Source organism: Perissodus microlepis, chromosome 12, assembly GCF_051167445.1.
Source record: "Perissodus microlepis isolate ML-2025 ecotype Zambia chromosome 12, ASM5116744v1, whole genome shotgun sequence".
NCBI classification, from domain to species: domain Eukaryota; kingdom Metazoa; phylum Chordata; class Actinopteri; order Cichliformes; family Cichlidae; genus Perissodus; species Perissodus microlepis.
In genome coordinates this window covers 33,230,484-33,253,765 of record NC_140472.1, presented here as the reverse complement: position 1 = coordinate 33,253,765, position 23,282 = coordinate 33,230,484, and the positions used below count along the sequence as shown (strand labels likewise).

The 23,282-nt window shown below is 40.2% G+C and overlaps 1 long non-coding RNA gene across 1 annotated transcript in view; it reads left to right on the top strand.

Annotated features, from left to right (window-relative positions):
• The window catches only part of LOC146376724 (uncharacterized), a 74,017-nt gene extending 51,037 nt beyond the window's left edge, over positions 1-22,980 (top strand). Inside the window, exon 3 of the long non-coding RNA XR_014801763.1 lies at positions 21,956-22,980. This is a non-coding gene — a long non-coding RNA (uncharacterized LOC146376724). The remainder of the gene's footprint in view (positions 1-21,955) is intronic.
• The last annotated feature ends 302 nt before the right edge of the window (positions 22,981-23,282 follow it).

Sequence of the window (23,282 nt, the reverse complement as noted above, 5' to 3'; positions counted from 1 at the left end):
GAAATTCTTGGACAACAACCAGAAGCCCTTGTAGCTGCCTAAGTAAAAATATAGAAAGTCTTTTTCTACATATCCCATCTGCCTCGGTATCCATCATGTGAATATGTGACTTCTTTAATGGTTTTGGGTAGATTGAATTAGATGGATGCAAACATGTACGGTGTGAGAGAGCTACTCAAAGCCTAAAAATGGAAAAAACTATTCTATTAGATATACTTTGTATTCTTAGGAGTTTATTCTGTCTGATGCTGCGCTAGATACTGAGAAAAACATAAGGCAGTACAGCATAAACGGTCATATCTCCCTATGTTTTTCTTTGCGTTTAGCAGATTACATATTTACAGGACATGGGTGATAAGTTAAACACGCAGTGTTTTTGTTTATAGCATGTTGGGCCACCACTTTCAAATGGTTTTGGACAACATTAGAATTTTTGCTACTGCCATGCTAGCATGTTGAGACAGAGGTTACCATATTTAGAAAGGGTTTCATGCTAAGTTGTTAGCTAAGGCTTTTAAGTTTGGGTAGCAACAGTGTTGGGGTCATTACTCAGAAAATGTAATGGATTACACGTTGCTCGTTAGTTTTCTTAAAAATGTTCCATATGTCACATAATTAGTCTGTTATCAAGACGAAACAGAAGCCAGGTGGACTTCCTCCATCTGTGCCACAACAATGAGTTCTCTTTCAGTATCACTTAGATCATTTCCTGTCACCATCTTAATTCAAAATAATCTCGTCTTCTTGCCTTTTTTTAAATACATGTCACACAACATGATAAAACTGCATCATCGCACCATGCAGTGCTCCTGTGTGGAAGCATCTGCATTGTTGTGTTTATCCTGGGTTTTCTTTTAATTAGTCACCCGTCTGTGAAAACTGTTCATTCATGCAGTTCTGCTCTGCATGGCAGGGTAACTTTAAATGAAGCAAATAAGAAAACTCTGCAAATCTGTCTGAGGTTTGGAGAGGAAAAATGCGACTATAGGTGAGGCTGCACCCGCACACACCCAGTTCAGTTGACACATCTCAAAAGAAGCCATTAGAGGCCCACTGTATAAAATGAAGATGGACTACTGTAAGTGACAACGTGAATCATGGGGGCATATAAAGCAGCCTCTCAGCCGAATGCTAATGATTAATGAGGCACGTGGGTAAACCTAGCTGCACATTGCTTCTTCTCCCACGTGCAGTTGCCATCTGCAATAAAATGTTCTCTTAAAGTTTGAAAAGTTCAAAAAAAAAATCTGGATTGTAGATCTTTAAACCAGCAATCCATGGCTGACAACTATAGAGGCGTTTTGAGACTCCTAAAAGGAAGACAGCTTTGGGGTGCTGTAATATTTATTTATTTATTTAAAGAACCTTGAGGTGCATATTGAGTCTCTTCATCTTGGCTGAATCCCCAAAGAGTTCCTAGTTTTTATGGTGCAAGTCACACATAGTGTGTTTTCAAGCCTCTTATCAACACTTCAGATTAGCAGGCCTGCAGTTCACACATTTTAGTTCTTGGCCTGTTAGGATCCTCAGAAACATGGTCCTTTGGACATGGTCACACTGCCAACAGATGGTGAGAGCATCTTTAGGCTTAGCGGATGGAGAATGACAGCAGATAGCTGAGTGTTTTGCTTAAAGAGACCCTTCCCCAGAAACATGAAACTCTTCAGGTCAGTGAATGAAATGTATGTTCCCCTGAGGCATAATTACTGTCAGATTTCAAACTTGTGTGACCATTCGTGGATGTTGTGGGGATGCGACTTTCATCAAGTTACTTAAATGCATAAATGTGACGACGAAGATGATGCCTTATGATGTTAAAAGCATTGATTGACAAACTGTTTTGCAGCATGTTATGTTATGTCAAGTCTAAAGATTTTCTGTTGTGGGGTCAAAGGTTAACGGTTTTTTGGTAAACTAAAAATACATAATGCTACTGTGCTTTTGTGGATTAAACTGCCTCTGCTTTAAATGAATAATATTCTAGTTCTCATCAGTGATGCAACATTTAGCACAATGTATCAGTTTTATCTTTGATGATTTAAAAAAAAAAAATCTATTTAATTAAAATTTTAGTAAGTAGTACCAAATCACAACAAAGCAAAGACCCTACAATTATACTGATAAAGTATAGAAACCCCAACAATCACATGACCCGGGGGACAGGACAAAGACACAGAGTGAGGAAAAAAGATTTTTATCATATTGTTACATTACATGCTTCAATTGATATAAAGTTTTCTTCATTGAGATCCAGATCTCTTTTTCAGTGGTGGCCCTATAACAGTATATAACAGACACATAATACAAACACATTATGCATGTTCATGTAGAATATGGAAAATGCCAAATTAGCCCTCCTGCTAGTAAACACTGCTGTGTGATACAACCAAAATCAGATAGGGGAATCCTTAGTCAAAATGATCATCTATTGTCATCATATTTAGATTTTAAAAAAATGTTATTTAGATTTATGTAGAGTGTGTCTCATAAAAGTGAGACAGGCTTTTTAAACAATAACTCAAATGGTCAAATATCATGTGTGCTCTGTTTAATCTTCAGTTCCTGATCACTTTACCTCTTAACAATGCTCATGTGCAAAGGAAACAAGCAGGAGACGAGCGTCTCCTTGAGTCGTAGCGTCCCACAATATGTCTAATGAGGCATCAGGATAAAGTAGTTTGTTGTCTCGCGTAACCAGATGGATGTAGGCCGTGATTAAAACCAATTAACTCTCCCCCAGATCTAAATAACTTTTCTGTCATTAATGCACATATTTTACACCTCATTAGAGGCACCGTGATTGGAGGTGGAAAAAAAATGAAAAAGAAAGGAGAGGGGGGGAAAGAGGGAGTCATTTGCATTTTAGAGTCACAATATGCTTAGGAAGGGAAAACAGGATATTCATGCAGTGAGGAGAGAGAAAGCGAGATGATGGAAAGTGGCTTTAAAACAGTCCAGGCCACATCTGTGTGTGCTGAACAAGCTTCAGGAGGTGACACATGACTTCTTCTAATTAACTGGAAGATTTTTTTTCTTTTTGGGGGGAGCTGTTGAAATCCGAATGGCCACTGCAGTCATCACCCTTCTCCCTCCCTTTCCCTTTGCTGAAATGTGCATCGTGGGGTGAAACGGGCAAGATGTTAACTAATTTTATTTTTAATCTTCCCTTTTGCCGCCGAGCGTGTCGTTCGGGCATCACGTCTTCTGAAATTTCCTCGCCTCTTTCATGGAAACATATTGGGGCAGAATTCGCCAGCTGTCGGCCTCCTCTCCCTTCTGCTGCCATTATCCTCAGGCCCCACCCCGCCTTATGGCCGGCCAGCCTGCCAGGAACGGGGCCCGTCCAAAATCAAAAGGTGGCTCTTTTCAATTCAGGCCATCATCATACGTCCCCCAAACTGGAACCCCACCCCTCACCCTCATCCACCCCCCACCCATCCACCACCCGCGTGTACCACGTGTCTATCTTTGTTCCCACAATGCATATCCTACACAAGGCAGAGCTTTGGCTCTCTAACTCGTGATAGTGCCTCTCGTGTGACCGTATGCCAACCTTTCCATTCCCCCGCCCTCCCCTCCTTCCACTATACACTTCCTCAACCAACCTCATCACCCCTCAGCATGTTCTTCCGTGTATAGGGATGCACACAAGTTATAGAAGATGATTTCACAAGCAAACCCCTCCTGCGTGCACTTCCTTCACCTTTAGTGTGTTTCATTTTTTTATTCACACAAATCACGAATTTCCTGTCATTACAAAGGAGATTTTTTTAATACACAAGGTTTAGTTTAAAAGTGTGCGACTAGTGCCATTTGTTACACAACAGTCTTTCTTGTATTGTCTTCTCCTTTTGAGTCTGTGTGGGTGTATGGGTAAAGATGTCATCAGTGCCAAGGAGGTAAATCAGTGATTCTGTTTGTTTGACTTGATGCATTGGCATTAAAGTTTTATCACAGGAGGGGTTGGACAAACCAAAGCGCTTTTAAAAGGAAGACTCGCCACTCCTGAAACGCCTCCTGGCAGTTATTTTAAGGATTATATAAAACTGCATGTATATGATAGTGCAATTGCTTAAAGTACTTAGAGACTAGTTTTTAAAGCTGGGGATCAAACCACCATTGCACATGACCCCATGTCACCTCCTGCTTGTGGTAGGCCCACAGGAGGAAGTTTTGAGTGTTTCGTAAGGTGGTTCTGACAACCTCCTTCTGACAGGAGGCTGTGGGGAAAGATATATCTCTCAGTTGGCTTGGGAATACATCGTTGTACCTCTAGATGAGTTGGAGATGGCTGGGAAAGGTAGGTCTGGGCTGGTCTGCTTAGGATGCTGCCCCCGCAAAAGCAGACCCAGGTAAGCAGTAAAAATGTTCAAATGTCCGTCTGGATCCAGGGAATCAATTCAGCCATGCTGTGAAAGTTTTGTTGTACAAATTGTAGTCCTAGTAAGTACTTCCTAAACACGATTTATTCATATGTTCTTCATTTAGTTTCTGGTTGTGGTACTTGATGGATATTACTGCCCATAATAAGTAGCCAGTTGTAAAAGACTAACAAAAAAAGAAGTACATTATATTTTTATTAGAGTTGGACACTCAGTGCGCTCTTCGGGGCTATAAAGATTTCTTAAAATGGTGTTAGTCAAACATTTATCTAATTTACATATAAACAAATCATTATAGCAAATTGATTAAAATTTCCTAATTTGTGAATTAATGTAAAAAACCAAAAACACACTGAATAATCGTGCTGTGCGCTAGTCTGAATTTGCTCTCAGTTATTAAGTCTTTATTATTAATGTAATATGTACCAGTCCTGCAGTGGATTCTGTTAATATCTCACTCGCATTAAGCGAGTCTGTCTCTTGTGCAGCTTGTCCAGTGGATTATCTAAGGATGAGTTACTTCCTCTGCCCTCAGGCTCTATGTCATATGCTGTTTTAGGACCTGGGGGACTGAGGGGCCCGTCCCTGTTGTTTTCTAATGGAATATAGTTTCCACTGAGACCTTTGAGATGACTGTATGCAGTGCTGCCACTCGTCACAATCAGGCCTTGTCTTGAATTCAGAAAGCCTTGTCAGAATGAGAGGGAAAGAGAGTTTGATTTGTCTGAGCTGGAAAGTGCTTGTCATAAACAGGGTTTTAAAACTTCCAGAGGTTGCTAAGGTGACTCGGAGTACTTTAGTGTGCCATGAGTTAAGGTTGTCTGTAGACATCATGATGTCAAACACTGGCTCAGCAGTACCATAAACTGTACAGATGCATAGCAAAAATACAGAAACATTTTAATAAGTGAAAAATAGGAGACTAATAAATTACTAGAATTTCACTCATCAAAACTGTGCAAACTTTTTGGATGATCTATACCACACGGTAAGTCTTATGTTTTTTCTTTAAGGCATTAACTGCACACATGCAGTCAAGTTTTACCCCACACACTGTTAGTAAGGGCGACATTAGCCACAGACTTCTTTTTTTTACAAGGGTTTTGGTCTATGGATAATGTCCCTTACTATACTTGGGCATTTTAACATGGAAATCTTGGTCCAATTTTAGAGGCACAGCAGGTGTTTTTTAGGAGCCCTGTTTTAACTATAGATCCCCCTTCTGTTTAAAAAGGCCTGCAGAGGGTGAAAAATAAGTTGGATTATATAAAAGTCTCAGAAACTGCACAAAACACTTGCCCGATGACCTTATGGTCTCAGGCTACGTCCACACTAATGCGTTTTCGTTTGAAAACGCGTCGTTTTCTCTCCGTTTTGGCCTCACTGAGACGGAAAACGCTGAAGGAAAATGCAGCGTTTTGGAAACGGTGCTTTCACATCGCAGTGTGGACAGCAAAGACTGAGACTTTTTGAAAACGATGACACATTTTAGTCATGTGTTGCAGTCATGTGACCAATTAAACTAAGATAGCGGAGGGCATCATACAGCAGTTGTTTTGTTTGCTCTCAATGTTGACAGCCCTATTAAAGATTAATATCAGTCTGTACATGCTCCAGATAGCTTTTCTTCAAATTCGTTAACTCTGTCTCGCTTTTGCATCTTTGTACTTTTGTGTTACTCGCAGCAACAACTCCACCTCATTGTGAGTCCATTTAAAAAACTCGGTGCTTTCCCTCGACATTTTGCCACAACGTATTCAAAGAGCCGGAGAGTAAATATACGACAGGCAGAAATGAGGCAGGCCGAATTGTCTTGTGTTTCACGCATGCGCAGTACTGGAACGTAAGTGTTTTCAGCCGTTTCAATGTGGACGCACAACTCTGTGAAAACGAATGAAAACGCTAGTTATTTTATTTTTCAACTTTAATTTATATATTTTATCTTATTCTTTCCCAGTTAAATTTACCCTTCATTCTAATTTGTGTTGTACAGTTATTTCATTTTTAACTTTAATTTTTATATTTTATTTTTATTCCTTCCTAGTTAAATTTACCCTTTTTAATTTTCATATTTATTTCCTATCTTATTCATAGCCTTTTCTGTTTTTCTTTAGGTCACGAGCAGTTGTCTAAGCATTTCACTGCATATTGTACTGTGTATGACTGTGTACGTGACAAATAAAATTTGAATTTGATTTGAATTTGATTTGAATTTAGTGTGGTCGCGGAGCGTTTTCAGACGAAAATGCCGTTTTCAAATCTATCCGGGCCAGTGTGGACGTAGCCTCAATCAGTAGTTTACAGTTTTATCAGAATCAGTGGAGTGTTAATTTGGTCACTGGCTTCTAATTCAGATCTTTGTCCCTGATGTCTAATTTCAAAACATCTAGAAGACAACCTAACGCCAAGTCTTCAAACATAACTTTGCATACCAAAGAATGGCCTCTCAGAAGCTACAGTGCATTGATCATATGTAGGACTGGGCGATATATCGAGTTTTTAAAAATATCAATATATTTTTCACCTGCAGGCAGCGACAAGATGGACACGGCAAATCTCCGTTAACAAGTTACTGCGCATCGCCCCGTGCGTGGGGCTGGACGGCGTCAACGTGTTAACGAGCTAACCACGCTAACGAGCTAACCACGCTAACGCCGTGCAGCCCCTCTAAAATCCTTTCATTCTCTCAAAAGTTGACAGTGTGCCTTTTGTATGAATTCTGGTTGTGCTTGATGACCACGAACCGATCTTATGTGGTACACAGCGCTCAGCAATCTGTCAAAAATGTTTTTGTCAAAAAACGACTTTGGTAAGCTACGGAGCTGCTTGATGGATTGTTGGAGCATTACGGCTACCGAGGAGCCTCGCGGAGTGATACATGCTGTGCTTCAACGTAATATGTGTGTGTATAAGGACCATAAATGGCACCTGTTAAGAGACATGGTTATGAAGCGGATTTCAAACTCCAGGCTGTCAGTCACGCAGTAGAAGTTGGGAAAAGAGCAGCTGTGAAATCTGTCTTTGTTATTATGCTCAGCGTCTTTTAGTTTACATTTTGACTGCACAATTGTGAGCTTTTTGTTATGCACAAAAACAACATAGTTTTATTTTATTTACGGAGCATTATTATTTAATAAATGCTCATAATTTATTTTTGAGTAGTTTTTTTCATGTACATCTATGCTGTATGTTAATAAAAGTGCCTGTGTGACATCTGGGACACAGCTTTGACTAAGAACTCTCTTTATGTTCTTACTTTATGGCTTTAAAAAAATATCGAGATATATATCTTATATCGCCATCCAGCTAAAAAATATCGAGATATGAATTTTGGGTCATATCGCCCAGCCCTAATCATATGCATACAGTTTGACCAGTAAATCTAAAGTAACATTTAAATTAATTTAAATTACAAATTTCAGATAAAGGCACAAAATAAGTGTGAAAAAATGCATACTGAGCTGGTGCTTCAGTAGGGGTCAGTCATTTGGTGAGTTTTTGCTGCAGCTTTGGCTCGTCTCTCCCGGGGCCTGAGCGATCTGGTGTGGTTGGAACGAGGGAGCATGGCTGGCATTTCCTCATTAGGATATTTGTTAGCCTCATTTTGGTGCTGTCACAGCCAATCTATGTTACAGCTCTCCACCCAGACCTCCATCGTTTCAAACAGGGAGAAAGACCGGGTAAGAGAACACATCTAAATATCTCAATAAACACTCTCTCCTCTGTTCAACAACTCTCAGCTCATTAGTAATGTGAGGAATTGTAAAAGGAGGCTCAGGTGTTTTTGGTAGATGGAGACAGACACCAAGAAAGCAAACACAACATTTATATTTATTACTGATTTGCATGAATCCTTTACAGTATCAGAAATTATTAGCACAGTCACTGTAAGACAAGCTATTTCTTATGGTAAAAGTGATAGTATGTTAGAAGCAGGTTATTACCTGCTCTTGATTTTAAATAAAAAATAAATCAAACTGTAGGAGAAGATTTTGTAAAACCATAATGTAAAATAATAAATTACATATAAGCCTGATATGATTTGTATTTATTTATCCTTACATTTCCAAAAGTATGGTTCTATTGTAGATTTAATATTGTTAAAAAAAATAATAACAAATTGCATGGTTAACTCTGATTTACAGCAATGGCTCTGTTTGAGAAATTTACCATATTTAAGGTGACATTATTAATCTTAGGGCTCTGTCTGGGTCATTCAGTCAGCCAGTCAGCTATGTGTGTTTAGCTCTGTGTGTGTATATGTGTCACAAACCAAATGTTATGCTCAGACTATTATTATTTTCCTTGTGTACCAGCGTTAATTCAGTCTAACGAAAGTGCTCATTAGTTCTAATAAATCCTGTGACTTTGCCTTGTTCCACTGGAGCCTGACCTTTCTCCGTGCACTGCCCGTAAAATCTCCTGCTAGGATTTTCACTGTTTGATGCCTCCGTTAATTGGGAATGATTTGAGCTTTTTCTTCTGCTTTTGTCGCCAGTCGAATTCAGCATGGAGCTAATGGCAAATGTCACTGTGAATTGGCTCCTACATTAGCGGGGAGAGAACGCAATTTTCCTTTTTTTTCTTCCCCCCCACCTCCCAACGATATATGTACATCACTAAAATGGACCTTTGGTATGCCATCATCCTCATTAATAGGGGGCTTCCTTGAAAGGGAGCAAAGCAACAGTTGTGGGCATCATGTGGAAGCATCAGAAACAACAGGATTATTTCAACCTCACTACCTCTTGTCATTAGCCTGTGCCCTCCACATCTTAAACAGCGCTAATGAACAACAACGATTTGCCAAGAAAAAAAATGGCGAGCCAAAGATTAGAAGGACACAGGACGATCAGATCTAATTATGTTTGTATACCTCAAACAGAATGGCATTTGGCTGAAAGGTCAAGAGAAATCCCCAGTCTTAATCTACCAAACCTGTGCCTTCTAGCCCTTTTCTATATCGGCTAATAGCAGCTAGCAATAAATAAAGCTGAAACTTAACTCCTGAGAGACTGAGGCAGAACTTTGCCCAGAGGATTTGTTCATCGAGTAAAGTTTGGTTCCACACTAAATGCACTTTGAAGTGTAAGGCTGGATGTGATTTTCCTTGACAAAAGTAGATCAAGGAAAATCTTCCAAGTAAAGTTTTCATTAAAGTTGGTAGGGAGATGTCATTTGCATAAAGAAAGAACCTGATGAATTTAGTAGGGGTGCAACGATACTCGTATCGATATTGAACCGTTCGATACAGTGCTTTCGGTTCGGTACGCATATGTATCGAACAATACAAATTTTTTTATTTATTTTATCAACTTTTCTTCTGACGATGCTGTCTGTGTTGAGCGCTCACTGGATCTGCGTTTGACTACTCCGCCTAGGCTGCACTGTCGAGTGCAGATCTACTGAGCGCAGCGCAAGCTAGCAAGACAGAAGCTAAGCTCGTTGCAACATGGCAAATTGAACCTCCCCCACCCTCATTCAGATCTGGTGTTTGGAACTATTTTGGTTTTCATGTGAAGCATGACCCTGAAGGTAAGCGCGTCATGGACAAAAGTAAAACAGTATGTCGGATGTGCCACGCAATGCTCAATTGGTGGGAACTAGTGCGTTAGCGCAGTTAGCTTGTTAACGTGTTGACGCCGTCCAGCCCCACGCACGGGGCGATCCACGGCAGCTCGTTAACGGAGATTTGCCGTGTTATGGCGTTAATGTCATTTTAACGAGATTAATGCTGACAGCACTAGTGGGAACACAACGAATATGACTGCACATTTACGCCGACATCATCCTAGTGCAAATACAAGTGGAAGCAGACAAAAACAACAAGCACGCATGCTACAAACTTTACCCGAGTCATTTAGACAGCCGTTAGCACATGATTCTCCTTATGGGGACCTGATATGTTTAATATGCTGCTGAGAATATAGCCCAGAAGAAGCGTATAGTATAGCTTTTATTTTGGAAACAGACATTTCTCTGTAATAAACTCTCTTTTCCAAAGATGAGTGATTCCTCAATCAGATATATTTATTTATTTTTATTATTTTGTTGTTTCAGCAACATTAAATTTAAAAACTGTACTTTTGAGTTAAAATATATATTTATAATTGTAATAAATGACAAATTAAAAAGGCATGAACATTTTTTTGTATCGAAAAAATATCAAACCGTGACACCAAAGTATCGAACCGAACCGGGAATTTTGTGTATCGTTGCACCCCTAGAATTTAGGTGTGAGGACGCTTCTAGTTTTGCAAAGTTTTTGGTTCAAATTTCGCAACAGGTTTGTGTTGGTCCTGCTGACGTTGATATATTTGGGGAAGTGTATGTCCAGCACAACATCAGGATGCACAACTTGTAATCTGTGATAGTGCTGGTGAGGGGGGGAAATAATCCCAAAGCACCTGGCTAGTTTAACTTGCATGTTGGCTCAGGTGTTGTCATTATTTGCTGTCATATGGTGCGTTGTTCTATACTACTTCACAGTGAGAATCATCAGAATCTCCATCACTCTCTGTGTCTAAACAGCAACCTCAGAAAGAAAAAATGCAAAAATATACAACCAAGAAATTGCCAAAAATTGCAGTTCCTCTAATGACCACTTGAGGACTCCAGGAGTGAGTTGATCCCCAGAGAGTGCCATGTTAAAACACAACGTGCTTACAACCTGGTACGTCAATGAATAGTTTGCTCTATCATAGGTAATGGGATGATTTTATTTATTTTAAGTCCTCCATTTGGATACTGGAGTATTAACTCCAGTATGGGGAATTAATTTATTAGTGGAGGCCAAACCTCCACTACGACAAGTCAGTAAACTGGATGTATTCAACAATTACACATTTCAAGTTAATTATTTTCCATATTAAATTACTCATGTGATGCAACATTAAACTAACAAAATTAAAATAAAATAAATGAATAATGTGATGACTCAGTCACCAACATCTTTGGCCAATCAGCATACCCTAATCTAGTTCTTCTTTATTAACTTAGTCCTACATGTTTATGACACTCCACAGTCATAAAGCTAAGTAAATCGGACATGCCTTTTCCAACGTGAATGTAAAATATATTTAGTTTATCGAGAAATCAATTATCTGTGTTCAGCACTGAACCACACTTGCACTAAGAAACTCTTTTCCTCACATTGCAGACTTCTAACTTTATTCGTCAACTCAGCCAAATAATGTGCTTACGTCCATATCTCTGTACTCACTTACTCGCTCAAATTGTATTTTGTTAACAAACATGAAAAATAGCAGGCGTCAGATTGCAGCCATTCATTGACACTCGCACCCTTGAGACTGTGTCCTTTCAGTTGATATTGCTTTCCGTCCCAGCGGATCTATTTGGAGATTGAGGATGGGGACGGGCCATTTTGAAAATGCTATATTCACCCATCATGTGCTAAAAACATAGTCTGTCATAAAACTGATTATATTTTTTGCTGTTAATGTGCATTGTGGGGAGAAAAAGGACGGCAGCCAGGGAGATGGAGGGGATGAGGAGGGAATGATAGGGAGAACCTTGATTAAAGTAAGATGCATGCGCCTCTATGAATCAGAAAATATAAATCACGAGTCAATGTAGCAGTGTGAATCTCAGCAGGCAGCGAGTAAACAGCCCATTAGATTTAACTGAGCATCATCACGCTCCAACCTAACTCTCTTCGCTCACTTTTTGTAAAAGCTCTCTTTTCTGCGCCTCGTGATTCCTTAATGCTTCAGCAAACTGACTCTCTGCTTGACTTCAATAAATATGCAACACTAAATATGTTGCAGTATACGTCCTCGAGTTTCCTCGGGGAGAGAAAAAATGTGTTTGTCGGCATTGTAAGTAAGTGCAGTCTGACAAACTGTGCTGTGACCGAGTTCCTCCCTGCGTTGGGTGTCTCTTTGGTGCCTTGTCTCCTATAGCATGATTCACCAGAGCAATAACGGGGCAGTTAGGCGTGCTCTGGTTTCTGCTTTTGCCCGCATCATCATCATCGCGGATGGACTTTGTCGTTTCCACTGCACATTGAGCATTAGGGCAGCAAAGGTCCGTTTCAGGCACAGCAGCAGCTGGACGATAGCAGATGCACTTCTCGAAAAAGAGAAGCAAGCGTAAGACGTGTGGCAGAAATATGGGGGAATGGGGCAAGAACATATCACAAGGGCGCGGCTTCATCTCTGCTGCTTGTCTCGTCTCGTCGAGCGTATGTGCCGTCCTTTGCTTCTTACAGGCAGCAGCTGAGCCAGTCGCACTGGGGTCTGTGCACTCCCCACTCCACTCAGCCTGGCGTCCGCCAGCTCGGGGGCTGACATTTCCAGAGGTGCTAAGTCACTCAGCATCTTGTTACTCCCTCTGACAAGTCGAGCTGCATCATAGCGAGTGCCAGCGGACTTGAGCTGAGGCCAGGAGGAGAGGCCTCTTTCACACAAGTCACTGATCTTCCCTGCTGGAGGTGCTGAGATCTCAAGGTGTTTACAGAAGATCGGGCGAGGTGTCAATCATGCTTTTGGCCTGGCACGCTACCCCTGGTGCCAGTCAGGTGTGAGGAGTAGTGTGAGGTCGAGGCAGGGGATTGGTTGATGGAAGGGAAGGGCATCACAGTGACAGCTCCGCGGTGTCAGCGGTCAGATTGCCCAAAACCAAACTTCATGGCGGATTTTCTTGGGTGCAGTGGTCGAGAGTGACACAAGTTCCCCACCCGGAGGTAAAAATAGAGCTTGATTCACTTGTCATTTTGCACCGAGTGCAGTCGCAACACACCATGAAGGAGTCCGGGATCATCTGCTCATTCGGCCTGTCAGCTGGAGAGTTATTGGAGGGTTTAGAGAAAAGGTCACTCTGCTGCTGAACTGACTGTTCACTCTTTCAGTAAAAGAGAGATGTACAGAGGAGTAATTAGGCCATGGGTCTGCTTCACTACAGCTGCAATTTCCACTTATTTCCCCTGAAAAGTGACTTTGAAACTCACGTTTAACTTGTTTTCACAGCCATCCAACAATATGTAGAGGGAGATGCCAGGTGGAAAGAAATCAGGCTTTGTTGTAGTTCAGTTTCAAAGACTGAATGTCTTTACTTATGCAGGAAAAATGTTTAATGAATTGACAGATATTGCCTCAGGGAAGCTTAATATGTATTCAAGCTCTTTTACAGAAAAAAACACACCAAATCCCCCCAGTTTTTAAAAATTTCAGATGAAATATTTCACAGTCTTTTCCAAACTAGTCAACTTCATTCGTTCCGGCGTTTCACTACATTGGAGACACAATCCAAGCGAAATGATGTACTCTCCTGCTTCGAATCCAACGTTTGAGCAAAGCAACTCAACAGATGTAATTTGATGGCCCCATTTTTAATTCCTTTGAAGTCTCTCAGACAACGAGGGGAGGCAGAGAACCACCTTTCTATTATGCATGTGTTGCCATTACCCAGTGAAGAGTTTGGCCTGACAAGGTGGCGTCTCCCATCATGAATTAATCACCCTGCACTATTCATCAGAGGTGACTTTGAAATTTTGAGCATTTTTAAATCACAGACTGATTTTTTTCGGGGGGGAAGATATAATTTATTCAACTTGAGGTTTATGCAGTACATAATCAGCCATTCCTTGGTGTCTAATTGCCAATATGTACCTCTGAAGGATTCAATACACTGCAAGAAGATTAAGAGGAAAAAAGAAAGACAGTTCAAAAGAGTTGGAAGTCAAATGAAAATGTCCATTTGCAGTCTCCTGTGAATTTATTGAGTGGGTTCTGAGTGTTTAACTTTCATTCTGATAATAGTACGGGTGTTTCACAGATTACTTTGTGCCAGTGTTCTTTTTATTGAAAGCAATTGGTGCGCAGCACAACCGAGGCCTGTCTGATAAGCCTTGCTCTCAAATTAATCTATTGGAAAAGAGGAATATTTGACTATCAACTCTAATTGTAACATGTTTCACAAGGCTGATAGCAGTGCATGTGGTGTGGACTGCTAATTAAGACAGCAGACAAAAGGAGGATGCAAAATATAAAAAACTGCAAGTAGAGAAAGGGATATAGCAGTAGTGCAAAGAATAAGAGGTCATTCTAACATCTAAAAATGATAAATATTTGCTGTATTTACTGACGGTTCTGTATATTTATGTCCATTATAAGCAGGGGTGCACATAAGTGGTCCGCAGGTGCCCATTTGCGTGTAGGCGTGTTTGCATACATAAGATTTTTTGGAGGAGGACAGACATTTGTTTAGAACTCTTAAAGATGTCAAGAAGCACACAAACAAGCTCCTTTAAGCAATTACTTTGGTGTTCCTCCACCTCCAAAGAAATGTCAGAAGGAGTTAGAACCGCAAAAGAAGCTCGTATTCTCGGGAAAGTGGTTGCAGGAGGTGAGCTGGCTTCAAACAAATGATGAACGCACAGAGATGTTGTGCAGAATATGCCGTGAAAATCCCACTCTAGCGGACAAAAACACTGCCTTTTATATGGACGCAAATGCGCGTTGCAACTTCTTATCTGGTGTGCGTCTTTTATTTTGACAGCGAATGCGCACCTGCGGACCACTTATGCGCACCCCTGGTTATAAGTCTCTCTGGCTGTAAATGTTTCCTTTGGTTAGTCCTTGGTTTGTCTAAACCATTTTTAACAGCGTGAATATTGTTTATTTTGTTTAAATGCTTGGTCCTTAAACTGAATCGTTGCACCATTTGTGTTTTCCTACCATTATCTACAGCATGTCCAAGCATTTCTGAAATAACAGACAGCATTTCATTTAAACAGATTCAAGGAAATCTACATTTAAAGGCAGCTGAGCTTGAGCTAACACCAGCATCTAGAGGGTGAAGTTTCATTTTCATCTGAGACCACTTTAATAGTCCTTTTCACCCAAGTTTGTTCTGTTCAATTTTATGTTGCAGCTCTTCACAGTAAGGCTCTTCTCAGAGTTCTTTATACTGTAAGGTAAAAGATGCTGCAATATTAGAGAACGATCCCCAATTATCAAATGACCTTTTATGAGCGTCATTTGGAATGAAAGAGAAGGAAGAACTCTTGTTTTACAGGATGAGTGAGGTGATGATAGTTCACTGAGTTGCTGAGTTCACTGTCCTCAAAGGCATCCACACTCACCAGATCTCAGTCTCAGTCTATTAGTTTAGTCTTTTGGGGTGTAGTGGAATGGCAGATTCACATCATTGATCATTGACAGCAACAACTGTGTGATGCTGTCAACATGGACCAACATTTGGACCTTGTTGAATCTATGCCACGTAAAATTAAGGCAGTTCTGAAGGTAAAAAGGGGGGGTTCAACCCAACACCAACAAGGTAAGTGTATACTAATGCAGCGGTCCCCAACCTTTTTTGCACCACGGACCGGTTTATGCCCGACAATATTTTCACGGACCGGCCTTTAAGGTGTCGCGGATAAATACAACAAAATAAAACTAGTACCGGTACCGGAAAAAAGAAGATTTATTCATAACACACGTGAAAAGACCCAGGAAAACAGAGCTAACGATAAAAACGATAACAAAATAACGCTGAAAACCGATAAAAACCCTGAAAACCATACATTTCACACCTGAGCCTCAACTCTCGCGGCCTGGTACCAAACGACTCGCGGCCCGGTACCGGTCCGAGGCCCGGAGGTTGGGGACCGCTGTACTAATGGATTAGCATCGTTACTAAAAAGCCCTGGGAGATACTTGCTGTGTTGGGTGAACTTTCACACATAACTGCAGACAGTTTCCAAATCTTTGACTCTACCAGAGTAGCTCTGCTTCATTTGCAGTTTAAAATGTGAAATGTGTGATGTGCACCCCCATTTAAAGAAATGACATCAAGCCTGCAAGTATAAATTATTTACTCGTACGCGTAACAGTCAGATGATAAACTGCCACCTTGAAAAAGCAGCAGAATTTTTTATCTGCTTTTTAGTGTTAGACTGTTATCAGACTGATCAACAGATCCTAAAACGTTTGTAATCTGAAACTTGGGACCAAACTTGTGTTAGTAATAGGTACACGAGGATGATTTTGGGAGGATTTCTTTAAACAGGCCTGTGACACCCTCTGTCCTCTGTTGGTTGGCAGATATTCAGGTGTCTTTTTTCTTCTTTTCTCTGTTTTGTGTGTTCTTTTCTTACCTCCTCTCCATTGCTCCGCCCTCTTTCTCCCCCTCTCTTCTCTCAGTCTCTGAGAGAGGTTCAGTTTGGGGAGAGGATGTGGGGAACAGCTGGGCCCCATCACTTCTCATTGTGGGCCTGGGAGAGACGTAGCTGACAGAGTGATGCACAGAGCCTGTCCTTGCTAATGACTGCGCCATTCTCCATCATTATCACCATCATTAGGAAATTAGGGGGACAGAAGGTATTTACTGTAAACCTGCCACCTCCCAAGGAGAGATAAATAGAAACTGATAAATGCAATCGTGTGATGCTGCCTGTCTATTAACCTTCCCGTTTTCCAGCTCCAGCATATGCACATTTAACAATCATTAATATTCTCTAATTGGGCCAGATTTTAGTGAGGAAAATACTCTTGGTGTTTTTGGTAACGGAGTGATGCTGCATCAAAATGTGACTCTCAGTTAACAGTACACAATGTCGCTGGGACGTTTTTCTAGCTCACCTGCCCATCCCAAACTCCTAAGCTGCACAGACATTGTTACTGCATTGTTACAAATGAAATAGCAAAGCATCTATACTTTAGAAGCACATTTTCTTATATGCAACTTGCTGGATATGTAGTTTGTACCAAGATGCCATTTTTGACCATTTAAGCTCCACTGTGTGACAGACTGTAGGCTAACTGACATCTTGCTAACTGCTTGGCAGCCCTGCAAAAGCTGATTGTTCGGTGTTTGACTGTGTTACAGCTGGATAACAGCGGGACACTGCTGGCGTCAAGGACACACACAAACACACCCACAGAAATCACACATGCATCCAATTGTTGTAGGTTTAAGGGAAACATTAGCCTGCTCAGCAAATATCTTCAGCACGTATGTTCGACACGGGCGCCTATGAAGTACACACAGACTCACTAAGCTGGGGGCAAGGAGACTCTGTACATTGTCTGATAAAGAAGGCTTTCAAAACTGTTTAGCTTTCATGTTTTCAGAGTGATGTGTAATCGTTTTACCTCCTGGACAGCAGAAGAGTGTTTAGTTGGACAGTGCCACTTAGTTTCACAGCACAGCTAATTTGATTGTGTTCTTCTGTTACACTGTCAGCGCTCTAATAGCCAACATTTAGAAATTCAATATTTTAATAAACTTCAAGTGTTTATTTTGCTGCTGACAAACAACAACAGTGTAATTAAAAGCAGTGACTGACTGATTTCAATGACATCTGATAAAACTTTGTAGGAGTGTAGAGCAGAGTCATGTTAACAATCCACCAAACCCTTCAAGGTCAACTCAGCGATTTACTGGTTGAAAATGGACAAAAATGCCTTATACCTTAGAAGCCATGACTCTTACAATGTGCATGTATTGTCAACATATAGAAGGGACTGTGTAAAGATTTAAAATATCATGTCACGTTTGACCTCTGACCTGTCCTTCAAGGTCTATAGATTGATCTGAAGGTCTAAGTCATAATAATACTATATCGAGCTATTTTTACATCTGTGTTTCTTACCACCATTGTTTTTATTGACAACATGTAGGCAACATACAGGGAATAATATATGGGAATTCTTAATATCACATTACTGTGGACCCTAACTTTCATAAAATGTATTTTATCATGAAAAAAGTTTAAATGTTATTGTTGTTGTTTGGGAAATTTGACCTTTAACCCCACTCTTATATTTTTAAAGCTGCCTTTCTTTCAAGTTGACCCCAAAATACGTTACGGCTTTAAAGAATGTATTGTCAAGAGAAAGAGAATGAGTGGCCTAGTTAGTTAGAAATGTAGTCTAGTATAATATTAAATGTTAAAATGTATTAATATTATTTACAAATCAATAACTATTATCCATTTTCTGCGCCTACATAACAAAAATCTTTCCACTTGTTTTTATTGTACTACATACTTCTTAGAGTATATTTAAAAACACAGGAATGTTATTGAAAATCACTTTTTTCAGAAGTATAGGAGGCTAAGTTGGGCACTGTCAGCTGCCAGTAATTTTGTGTAATGACTCCTTAATGCAGCCTCACATGGTCAATGTCTGTTATGAACTTGAAGAAGAGCCATAGTTAGTTTTTCTGGCCCCATTTTTTAAGACATTAGAATGTTAATCTGTTGTGAACGTCTCTAAAACATGGAATTATAAATATATAAAATCTGTAAAATAAACACATTGTTTGCTCATTTTTCCCCTAAAATCTCCTAAATTGATCTCAGGATTCCTGGTTGGAAGCTTACAGTCTGCTGTTGAAGGAGTTGCATGTAAAGATTGTCACACTGTAACAGCATGAGGAGTCTGTGTGTTTAGTAGTACAGCATTTTTATCTCTCCTTACACGTGTTTAAATGTGGATCAAATCATTTAATGTTTGAGAGTGAATGACTGGATTTTATCCAAGTAATTAATAAGTAAGTAATTCAAAAGAGAATATGTTCAAATTGGTTATACTGCATTTATTTGAAGTAGAATTGTGTTTATGGTTTGCATCAACACCAGGAAGCGATTTGGGGTCACATCTGACAAACATCTATCACGTTTGAATGAGTTCGGATGATAAAAATCACAAACAACCTCCTCCTCAAATCACTGGCAAGGCCTTCGTGGGTGCTGTCAATGCAGCTGATGAAATTAGATAACACAAGTGTAATTTTATAATGAAAAACAAAAACGCTGATGTGCCTTTGATGCAGCAATTAGAGGGGGAGATCCTAATGATGATAATTTGAGTTTTAATTCTGAACCCACTAGTGACTGGCAGAGTCTATCAATTACTGCATAAAACAGGCCCCAGCTGCAGCAGCCACGGCAGCCGCCTCCCAAATTGTCGTATAAACTGCTGTTGTCTCTTCTCCCATCGCTCGCCGGCGTAATTGCAGTTTAACCAGTTCATCATAATCACACAACAGTTTCCCTTCCCAGTAGAACAGGGATGCGATTTTCACATCCAGAGTGTGTGCTGAGGACTGTGTTTGTGTGTGCAGATGTCTGTTTCTATATGGATGTATACAAGTGTTTGTTTTCAAGAGAATCCCCACAACCCCTCAGAAAGGGGCTTTGGTCTTAACTCCCCCAAAAATGGCCACCATGGTCAGCTGAGTTTTCTTTACTAATACATAAAGCACATTATTGTTAGCAAGAAATAGCAATAAAAGTCATAGACTTTTGTTAACCCTCATCATAGGTGATAGCTCTAACTCCGTACTCTGTACTTGCACTATATAAAATTAAATAAATTTACATTTATTTGGAATTCAAAGAGTCATCATAGTAATGGCTGAGCTATTTGCTACTATCATGCTACAGGTGTCTTCCATTCTATTGTCAAATGAAGATACATGTGCATACAGAAGAGTTTACCTTTTTAATTTCCTAAAAAAAGAAATGGACTGACTGCCAAAGCTTACAGGCTAATTATAAAAAATAAGTTTTATTTGTTTCAACTTGAGAGAGAAATCCTTTTTCTGGTGCTGATACAAATACTTTCACTGTAGTTTGACCTTGATGTAAGATAAATTACAGAAATCAGACAAATCAAAGATGTTCGTGTATCAACAAAAATGTTACATTTAATCTCTGGTGTGTAGATGAAGCAGGCAGAGCAATCGAGAGATTTTTTTAACTTCTCTCGTTTGGCCCCCTGCCGTCTAAATCTCCCCTTTCCAAAAGAGAAAAAGCAAATTTCAAGGTAGAACAACTCAGTTTTGTTTTTCTGCATCTTAGCCAAATGCCACTTGATGCCAGCATGATCAGCATTTCCACCACCAGCTGCAGACAGGAAGACGAGCACAGCAAGCATGTTACACTGAATATAAACTAAGAGCATGCTTTCTTCACTTACTGACAGCTCATAGTGTTGGTGATCTATTAGATGTACCACATTGTTACTTTATGTGCCGTAAATGGCTGTGGATAGGGGCGTCAGCTGAGTTCCCACAGTCTCAAAGGGATTCTTTTCAGCTGAGAGGGTAAAAATAACAATCGATTGTGGTCACTGTGAACATTGTAGTAGCTATTCATTGAAAAATGTATCATTTATGCGTGTAAGACTCACAGAGCCAATTGAAATAATCAAAAGATCTCAGCAAGTTGTTCAGCAGCGCTTTAATCACCTTGGGTGACAGGAAGTAGAGGAGGTCATTTACTAATCCGAAGGTTGGTGGTTCCAGTCTGCCTGCCAAATATTCTTGGGAAAGATACTAACCCCAAGTATCAATGTGTGTGAATGTTAGATAAAAAGCACTGTGTCAGGTTGTATAGAGCACTTTGAGTGTGATTTACTGAGGTCAAATGGTCCAGGATGTGAGTGGGCGTTAAGGCGTCTGGGAAGGGATCTCAAAACTGGATTATAGATGGCAGAGAGGTGGTGTTGTAAGCCACCGCCTCTGTTCAAAGATGGTCGTTCACAGTGGACATAGATGGCTTCTTTCACTCCTCTTTCAAACCTTGACTGATTGTGACCCACACCTGTTTTCACACTTGGCTCGTGTGATTAGGCAGAGGATCAATAGGGGGTCCATGACCCTCTTGGGGACACTCCCATAGGGCTTAAAATCTGGGACTCTCCACCAATCGCTCTTAGAACTGAAGAAGCTTCTTGGATAGGAAGTGAAACATCTTCAAGAAACCTAAAGAAGTCCAGACGCTTTTCTTTCCAAGCTCCTTAGACTACGATGACCTGGATGACTGAGAACCTTCACAAACAGTCCATTTTACATTCTTCCAGAACAGAAAACTATGTAAGCTGTGCAAAATGTGTAAAATTCTGAGTTTATCTTTGCACCAAAAGGAAAGATGTATGGTTGCAGTGTGTGGACAGAGTCCAGATGTTAGTCAATTTTAAAAAGAGGTGTAGTAAACAAAGATTTTGTGGTTTTCTTGCATTTTTTCTGGTATGTTTTGTTATACGTGTCATTTCCTGACAGACTTCTTTTTAAATTAATGTTTATGCAATTTGCTAATGATAAATTCTTAATGTTTCTAGCTGCTGCATAGATAAATTCTGTATAATTTTAATTTTGTCAGCATTCACAGTATTCAGTCTCTATCGCTGTCATTACACATATCACACTGCTGCTCAGGCTTCTGTTTGGATAGAAGTAGCTGTATTCACAAATTGTTTTCCACTCACTCTCACTGTGCTGTGTTTTATGATCACTATTAAGCTGCTACCAAAGTAATTCAACACACAGAAGTTGCATATTTAAAGACTTCAGGCTGCGTGCTTGCTTTAATCACTCTCCATTTATTAGAAACCAGCCTTTATTTGTTCAGCTATGATTTAAAGCTTAACAACTAACTGAATACTCATTATATTTGAGAAATGATTAAAGACACAGAATCTAGATGGAAATAGGGCGTTGGTGGACGGCTAGTTGTTTTCCTGCAATCATTTTCATTAGAAATACATAATCACACAATCCTAAATCATGCCACAAACATCTTTCATTATCTGTCTCTGCAGCAGACCAGTGACGCTCTCATGGTGATGCAGGTCCAAAAGTTTCCAGAAGAGCAGGCGAAGAAGGAAGTCAGAGGGCTGGATCAGCTGTCCTGTGATCTCCCGTGTGAGCCAAGCTGTCTGATTGGCTGGAGGGCTGGAGGGCCATCTTGCCTCCCTGGCAGGCAAGTGGCTCAAGCAGTTTGGTTGAGGAGGTGTGTGTGTGTGAGAGAGAGAGACGAGAGGAGGGGTAAGAATTTGGAAAAGCAGAGGGTGAAAATGTGTGGCTGTTGGTGTGTTGGGGTTTTATGACAGAGGACTGCGAAGATAAGGGATGGATGGCTGTTACATATGTGTGTATGCATTGTGGCATATGTGTCTTTGTACTGTATGAGCTTATATGGGCAAGAAAAATCATGGAGGTCGTTAAAAATCTCAGTTTCTGAAACAAGGCCAAAATAAGACCTAAAACATTACTCGCTCTGCTCGTCTCTTTATACTGTAGTTGTGCAAGTGTTTGTTTACATAAATATGGTTTTAATTATGATAAATCTAAGAAGTCAGATATTTAGCAAGGCTTTATCTTGGTTGCCACAGCTGATGGGGGGAGAAATCTGGGCTCTGTTCAGGCATCTCAGGTCTCTAAGCAACAACCATTTCTTTATAGACCCGTCTCTATGCAAAGAGCCCATTCTAATGTTGCTACAACATCAAAAGTATATTTGATAACCTGCTTTAGCTGCCTCTTTTTGTACTTTTTCATCCATCCAAGGAAATGATGCCTTGTACAATCAATTTATTAGCGAACAATCCACTTAGTCTTATTTTGAAAGTTCAGTTATGCGTACCGGTTAGCACTGGCCCTTCCTGTTTGTGTTTCTTTTCCATCAGGCTGACCAATGTTTTGTTGAGCCTCACTATTGGTCAGAAGGACATTCTTCTCCTCTGTCTGTAGTAATGTGCCGTCTGCTCTGGTAGCCGATGCCAGCTAAAGGGCCAATAAAACCAGTACCTGCAGTTGGTGTTCCCCCAACTCTGTGGAGAGGCAGCTGAACGACGTTGAAGATCTTATATATTTGACAAAAAATATTTGGCAAATTAGATCATTATTATATGATGATGAATTCTAGTATTAAATAACTTCATCAGTGTTCATTCATGCACAGATATCCATTCGTTTTTAAAGTCCTGTTTTGCAACCTTGAAGGCAGACATAACAAGCAACGAGTAACAGGAAGCTGCACGCTCATCTGCTATGCAGCTGACTTTATTCCTTTATTTTTCTTAGAATGACCAAAGTAGACTTCATGTGTTATTCTGCAATGAGTGCATAAACTTGTCTGGAAAATGT